The 8,470-nt window shown below is 29.2% G+C and overlaps 1 long non-coding RNA gene across 1 annotated transcript; it reads left to right on the forward strand.

The window, feature by feature from the left end:
- The first annotated feature begins 1,338 nt into the window (after positions 1 to 1,338).
- Positions 1,339 to 6,414, forward strand: LOC114412444. Its single transcript, XR_003666746.1, has 5 exons — positions 1,339 to 1,484; positions 1,563 to 1,615; positions 1,869 to 1,994; positions 6,103 to 6,143; positions 6,227 to 6,414. It is a non-coding gene; the product is annotated as an uncharacterized LOC114412444 (long non-coding RNA).
- The last annotated feature ends 2,056 nt before the right edge of the window (positions 6,415 to 8,470 follow it).

Here is an 8,470-nt window from a genome sequence, read left to right on the forward strand (position 1 = left end):
TAAGAGCTTGAAGGTAGGAGAATATGAGTGAAGGGAGAAGGAGAGAATGAGCACGAAATTTTGTGCCTCAAAATAGGTCTGAACTTTGAAGTGTAATTCTCAAATGATTAAAGTTGAAAAAATGCACACACATGGTCTCTATTTATAGCCTAAGTGTCACACAAAATTGGAGGGAAATTTGAATTTCTATTCAAATTTCACTTGAATTTGAAATTGAATTTGTGGAACCAAAATTTTACTAATTATGATTAGTAAATTTTAGCTATGGTTCAGCCCACTAATCCAAGATCAAGTCCAAAATTTTCCACTAAGTGTGCTTAGGTGTCATGAGGCATGTAAAGCATGAAGGACATGCACAAAGTGTGACTATATGATGTGGCAATGGGGTATAGCAAGCAAATGTTCACTTCCCCCTCTAAAATTTAATTGGATTGGGCTTCTCCCAATTCAATTAAATTTATTTCCCAACACACACATCAAATATTTACTTAATGCATATGAAATTACAAAATTATCCGTAATACAAAAACTATGTCTAGGTGCCCTAAAATACAAGAGCTGAAAAATCCTACATTTCTAGGGTACCCTACCTACATTATGGAGCCCTTTAATACAAGGCCAAAAAATAATGAAACCTTAATATAATATGTACAAAGATAAGTAAACTCATACTTAGCTCATGGATCCAAAATCTATCTTAAGGCTCATGAGAATCTTAAGGAATTCTCTTGCATCTCTGGCTCAATCTTCTTGGAGTCTTCTATCCAATGTTGTCCTTGGCGGGTAGGATTGCATCAAAATCACACTTAGTGTGACTTGAACGGACCAGGCAAAGCAATACAAGAGTGAAAAAGACCAAGAAATTGGTGAATGGCTTTAAACTTATTTTTTGGGAGCTTAAGGAATAAGGACACTGATGAACTGAGTCTGAGGTAGTGCTTTATGAAAAGACCCGGTGGTGATGAGCTTTCCTTTTCTTTTTTTGTTTATATTTGCAAACGTAACTGCATTCAATTTACAATAATGTATGGCAATAATTGCTATTCGTAACACATGGAAGATGGGCCATGTACATATTTTCATTATTTTTAGATGGCGTTAGCACTTGTAGATTATGTAATTTCTCTAGAATTTAGACATCTATATCTATATATAAAAGAAAAGGAAATTGAAAATACTGAAATACCCATGGCTGAGAGGTTGACAGCTGTCCAAAATTTTGGTTTTTTGGTCAAAATACCTATAAGCTGAGAGCTTGACACCTGTCCATTTTTTTTTTGTTTTTTGGTCATTTTATAGCCCTCAGCTTTGCTTTGATTTTGTGACACCTCACTGCCATGTGTCTTCCTATGAACTTTTTTTTTTCTGCTGCCAACTCCACGTATCATCCTCTGTTTATCTCTTTCTCTTTTCTCTTTTTTTTCGGAAACTGAAATTTCCCCAGAATGTTGAAGCCACCCGCTTTTTGCAATACAATATGTGAGGTTGTGCATGTCTCTTTTCCTCTCTTTTTTCCCTTCCTTCTATCTCCTTCAATAATTTGTCATCGTTTTCCTCCACAGGAACGAGATTCGTGAAGCCATCAAAGGTTACAAAGGATATACATACTGATCGTGTAAGCCCCTTTTGCTTATCGCCAATCTCTAATCGTTAATCTATCATCGTTTTTTGTCTAATTTTTTGTGTTTTTTTTATGCTTCATTGTTGTTTTTCCATAAAACTCATATTTTTTTATTTTGTTCAGACTTTTAGAGGAAATTCTATGAGTTTTTATGCATTTTCCTTAGTTCTTAATTATCTGGATTTGCATGCAAGCTTTGCACCTCTTAGTATCTTTTTGTGTTTTTTGCGATTTTTATTTGGATCAGGGTGTCTGTGGCTCAGTGGTATTTCACGTTCAATCGCTTACAATTGGTCTCGGCCCAACATGAAAATCGGTGTTAGGATCATTCACGCAAGTTCCTATTATCGGAACGTTCCTGTTTCTCGCAAAGGTTTTTCCCTTTTTACTATTATGCATGTTTGTTTCATTGATATTTGCTTCTATTTGGAAGGTTTTAATTTGATTTGTTGTTATGCATGTTTTCTTCTTAATAATAGTTATTTTTTCTTACTGATTTTTCAACTCTGTTTTCGGTTCCTTTTTTATTTTCCCGGGCTAATTTTTTCGTCATCTTCCCCTTATGGGTTGTAAGTTATGTGTTTGATGAAATGCCTAAATGAAGTTTTAGTTTTTAATCTTAAAAATTCATAACTACTATCAACATATGCACGGGTGTTACCAAGAAAATGACTATATGTATGTGGAAAAATTCTAAATGTGTTTAAGCTCACTGCATATGTTGAGATTGTTATGCCTTGATGGATATGAGCTTGCGATGAATCTATCTTCTTTTTGCTTCCTCTCTTGAAAATATATCATTTTTAAAATTAAGCTTGCTGCTATAAGAATTTGGTTTGGTTACCAAAAACAAGAAAGGTAATATTTTTTGTAATATATCTCTTGTTGTTGTAAGAATTTGGTTTGGTTATATGGACCTGGTAGGCTGTAGAGAAGAGGTTAGCCTTCCCCCAAAAATGAGGTTCCTTTTAATTTTTCCGGGCTATCAATGAAAAAGCATCCAACAGGAAAGTTTTTCCCCTTTTTACTGTTATGCATGTTTGTTTCATTGATATTTGCTTCTATTTGGAAGGTTTTAATTTTATTTGTTGTTATGCATATTTTCTTCTTAATAATAGTTATTTTTTCTTATTGGTTTTTCAATTTTGTTTTTGGTTTCTTTTTATTTTGTCGGGCTATCGACGAAGAAGCATCCAACAGGCACGTTTTTTCCTCTTTTTCTTTTATGCATGTTTCTTTCATTACTATTTGTTTTTATTTGTAAGGTTCTAATTTTGTTTGTTGTTATGCATGTTTTCTTCTTAATAATAGTTATTTTTTCTTAGTGATTTTTCAACTCTGTTTTTGGTTCCTTTTTTATTTTCCCGGACTAATTTTTTCGTCATCTTCCCCATATGGGTTGTAAGTTATGTGTTTGATGAAATGCCGAAATGAAGTTTTAGTTTTTAATCTTAAAAATTCATAACTACTATCAACACATGCACGGGTGTTACCAAGAAAATGACTATATGCATGTGTAAACATTCTAAATGTGTTTAAGCTCACTGCATATGTTGAGATTGTTATGCCTTGATGGATATGAACTTTCGATGAATCTTTCTTCTTTTTGCTTACTCTCTTGAAAATATATCATTTTTAAAATTAGGTTTGCTGCTATAAGAATTTGGTTTGGTTATCAAAAACAAGAAAGGTAATATTTTTTGTAATATATCTCTTGTTGTTCTAAGAATTTGGTTTGGCTATATGGACCTGGTAGGCTGTAGAGAAGAGGTTAGCCTTCCCCCAAAAATGAGGTTCCTTTTAATTTTCCCGGGCTATCAATGAAAAAGCATCCAACAGGAAAGTTTTTCCCCTTTTTACTGTTATGCATGTTTGTTTCATTGATATTTGCTTCTATTTGGAAGGTTTTAATTTTATTTGTTGTTATGCATATTTTTTTCTTAATAATAGTTACTTTTTCTTATTGGTTTTTCAATTTTGTTTTTGGTTTCTTTTTATTTTGCCGGGCCATCGACGAAGAAGCATCCAACAGGCACATTTTTTCCTCTTTTGTTGTTATGCATGTTTCTTTCATTATTATTTGTTTCTATTTGCAAGGTTCTAATTTTGTTTGTTGTTATGCATGTTTTCTTCTTAATAATAGTTATTTTTTCTTAGTGATTTTTCAACTCTGTTTTTGGTTCCTTTTTTATTTTCCCGAGCTAATTTTTTCGTCATCTTCCCCATATGGGTTGTAAGTTATGTGTTTGATGAAATGCCTAAATGAAGTTTTAGTTTTTAATCTTAAAAATTCATAACTACTATCAACATATGCACGGGTGTTACCAAGAAAATGACTATATGTATGTGTAAACATTCTAAATGTGTTTAAGCTCACTGCATATGTTGAGATTGTTATGCCTTGAAGGATATGAGCTTGCGATGAATCTTTCTTCTTTTTGCTTACTCTCTTGAAAATATATCATTTTTACAATTAAGCTTGCTGTTATAAGAATTTGGTTTGGTTACTGAGAACAAGAAAGGTAATATTTTTTGTAATATATCTCTTGTTGTTGTAAGAATTTGGTTTGGTTATATGGACCTGGTAGGCTGTAGAGCAGAGGTTAGCCTTCCCCCAAAAATGAGGTTCCTTTTAATTTTCCGAGGCTATCAATGAAAAAACATCCAACAGAAAAGTTTTTCCCCTTTTTACTGTTATGCATGTTTGTTTCATTGATATTTGCTTCTATTTGGAAGGTTTTAATTTTATTTGTTGTTATGCATGTTTTCTTCTTAATAATATTTATTTTTTCTTATTGATTTTTCAATTTTGTTTTTGGTTTCTTTTTATTTTGTCGGGCTATCGATGAAGAAGCATCCAACAGGCACGTATTTTCCTCTTTTGCAGTTATGTATGTTTGTTTCATTACTATTTGTTTTTATTTGCAAGGTTCTAATTTTGTTTGTTGTTATGCATGTTTTCTTCTTAATAATAGTTATTTTTTCTTACTGATTTTTCAACTCTATTTTTGGTTCCTTTTTGATGTTCCCGGGCTAATTTTTTCGTCATCTTCCCCATATGGGTTGTAAGTTATGTGTTTGATGAAATGCCTAAATGAAGTTTTAGTTTTTAATCTTAAAAATTCATAACTACTATCAACATATGCACGGGTGTTACCAAGAATATGACTATATGCATGTGTAAACATTCTAAATGTGTTTAAGCTCACTGCATATGTTGAGATTGTTATGCCTTGATGGATATGAACTTGCGATGAATCTTTCTTCTTTTTGCTTACTCTCTTGAAAATATATCATTTTTAAAATTAGGCTTGCTGCTATAAGAATTTGGTTTGGTTACCAAAAACAAGAAAGGTAATATTTTTTGTAATATATCCCTTGCTGTTCTAAGAATTTGGTTTGGTTATATGGACCTGGTAGGCTGTAGAGAAGAGGTTAGCCTTCCCCCAAAAATGAGGTTCCTTTTAAATTTTCCGTGCTATCAATGAAAAAACATCCAACAGGAAAGTTTTTCCCTTTTTTACTGTTATGCATGTTTGTTTCATTGATATTTGCTTCTATTTGAAAGGTTTTAATTTTATTTGTTGTTATGCATATTTTCTTCTTAATAATAGTTATTTTTTCTTATTGGTTTTTCAATTTTGTTTTTGGTTTCTTTTTATTTTGCCGGGCTATCGACGAAGAAGCATCCAACAGGCACATTTTTTCCTCTTTTGCTGTTATGCATGTTTCTTTCATTACTATTTGTTTTTATTTGCAAGGTTCTAATTTTGTTTGTTGTTATGCATGTTTTCTTCTTAATAATAGTTATTTTTTCTTAGTGATTTTTCAACTCTGTTTTTGGTTCCTTTTTTATTTTCCCGTGCTAATTTTTTCGTCATCTTCCCCATATGGGTTGTAAGTTATGTGTTTGATGAAATGCCTAAATGAAGTTTTAGTTTTTAATCTTAAAAATTCATAACTACTATCAACATATGCACGGGTGTTACCAAGAAAATGACTATATCCATGTGTAAACATTCTAAATGTGTTTAAGCTCACTGCATATGTTGAGATTGTTATGCCTTGATGGATATGAACTTGCGATGAATCTTTCTTCTTTTTGCTTACTCTCTTGAAAATATATCATTTTTAAAATTAGGCTTGCTGCTATAAGAATTTGGTTTGGTTATCAAAAACAAGAAAGGTAATAATTTTTGTAATATATCTCTTGCTGTTCTAAGAATTTGGTTTGGTTACATGGACCTGGTAGGCTGTAGAGAAGAGGTTAGCCTTCCCCCAAAAATGAGGAATGGATTACAAATTCAGAAAAGTGAGATTGCACCTTGCTATAGAGTTGAGTTATAAAATTTGGTGGTCCTTCAGTTTATTTAAGTCAAAGTTAATTGAAAATCTTGGATATATATAATTGATATGATTTTACTTACATTATATTTCTTTGATTGATGTGTCTGCTCATTATGTTATGGTTGCTTATGCAGGAACATTACATCAAACATATAGTGAAGGAAGGAGCTTTGAGGTAATTGGGTGAATTGTCTTCTTTTGGGTCTATTTTACACTTCTTTAGATGATAAATGAGTACAGCCATTTGTATTCTTGCAGTGAGATTCCTCAATTCAAAGAACACTTTGGCTCCTTAATAGAAGTGACCACTCCATCAATTGTATCTGCATGTTATAAATTTTGTAATTTATTTGTCTTTTTGAAATATTATTGGTAGGTTATTGTTTTTTCCTTCTTATTTTTATCATAAATTTAATTAATCATTTACCTGTGTCTTCATGTTCTTCAAGTTGCTATTAATTTTTTATTTGTTCTCTTAATTCATATGATTGTTATTCTTCTATTTTTTTTTTTAAAATGATCAATGGAATGAATTGACATTTTATGTTTTGATCATTTTTTGCTTTGTTATGCTCTTTTATATAAAACTTTGTTGGTTATATCATCTTCCATATTACAAAACTTCATGCCACAAAAGAACTGGCCAAAGCATTTGCAAATTAAAAAATTACGAGCATAAGGCTACATAGATAATTCAACGTAAATGATATACACAAAGTTAAATATTTATGTTCCCTTGAGCTTTGATGATTACAAAATAAGGTTTGGTCTTTAATTAAATAAAGTGTTACTAAAAATAATCCTGCACACAATGGGAATAGACATGTCAAAAGAGGATTTCATATATAAATTCATAGTGCTCGAATATCAGTGTTATTTAAGAAAGAAACTATACACATATAAATATACAATTCTAAATACAAATCTATTAAAATGCTGGAATGAAAATATATCCCATGTGAAAAATAAATAATTTTTAAAGTGCCACAAATTTAAAAGGGAGATTGGTTATTATTACTAATAATAATCGAGTGACCTACTGCTATAATTTTGTTGTTGCTATTATTATTATTATTATTATTATTATTATTATTATTATTATTATTATTATGTGTTCTTAATTTAACTTTAGCAAGTGTGTTTATTTTTTTATCTTATTAACTTTTCAACTTATTATATATCATTTTTTATGTTTTATTTTTTAAATCACCTTTTTCTTTTTCAGTTAATTAATAATGTTTCTATTTTTATCTTGATGATTGCTTCCTGCATTTTTATTTACATAATATATTTCTGATTTTATGTGTATTTTAGTTATTTCTCTTTATATTTATGGGTGAAATCAAATTATATTCTGAATTTCTTATTTATTATAATTGAAAATACTCTACTAACTTTAATGCTAAGATTTACACGGGAGACAAATCGCGTCGGTAGTCCAATGAAAAGTAAAAATTTTCCTTACTTTCTCTTTTTGTATTTAATTAATTAATTAATTTCTTTTGTTATTATTATTATTGTTATTATTATTATTATTATTATTATTATTATTATTATTATTATTATTATGTATTGTTGATTTAACTTTAGCAAATGTGTTTATTTTTTTATCTGATTAACTTTTCAACATATTATATATCTTTTTTTATGTTTTATTTTTTAAATCACCTTTTTCTTTTTCAGTTAATTAATAATGTTTCTATTTTTATCTTGGTGATTGCTTCCTGCATTTTTATTTACATAATATATTTCTGATCTTCTGTGTATTTTAGTTATTTCTCTTTATATTTATGGGTGAAAACAAATTATACTCTGAATTTCTTATTTATTGTAATTGAAAATACTCTACCAACTTTAATGCTGAGATTCACACGGGAGACAAATCGTGTCGGTAGTGCAATGAAAAGTAGCAATTTTCCTTATTTTCTCTTTTTGTATTTAATTAAGTAATTTATTTATTTTGTTATTATTATTATTATTATTATTATTATTATTATTATTATTATTATTATTATTATTATTATTATTATTATTATGTGTTGTTGATTTAACTTTAGCAAATGTGTTTATTTTTTATCTTATTAACTTTTCAACTTATTATATATCCTTTTTTGTGTTTTATTTTTAAAATCAGACATATACAATGGTGAGTAATTATATAAAAAGTTATCTATTTGGCACTTTAAAAATTAATAGTGAGTAATTTTAAATTTGTGGCACTTTAAAAGTTATTTATTTTTCACATGGGATATATTTTCATTTCAGCATTTTAATAGATTTGTATTTAGAATTGTTTATTTATATGTTTATAGTTTCTTCTTTAAATGCAGTTAATAGAACATGAACATGGATTTGAAATTGATAATTTTTCTCTTATTTCAGGTAATTAGAGAAAATAGTGTGGTCATTGTTGAGGTGCTTGAAATTCAAGTGTTTAACTGTAAATTAACAATTGTTATGTGACCTGATAAATGTAAATATGGAGTAATTTATATTATAATT

The sequence above is a fragment of the Glycine soja genome, chromosome 5, assembly GCF_004193775.1.
Source record: "Glycine soja cultivar W05 chromosome 5, ASM419377v2, whole genome shotgun sequence".
Classification (NCBI taxonomy): Eukaryota; Viridiplantae; Streptophyta; class Magnoliopsida; order Fabales; family Fabaceae; genus Glycine; species Glycine soja.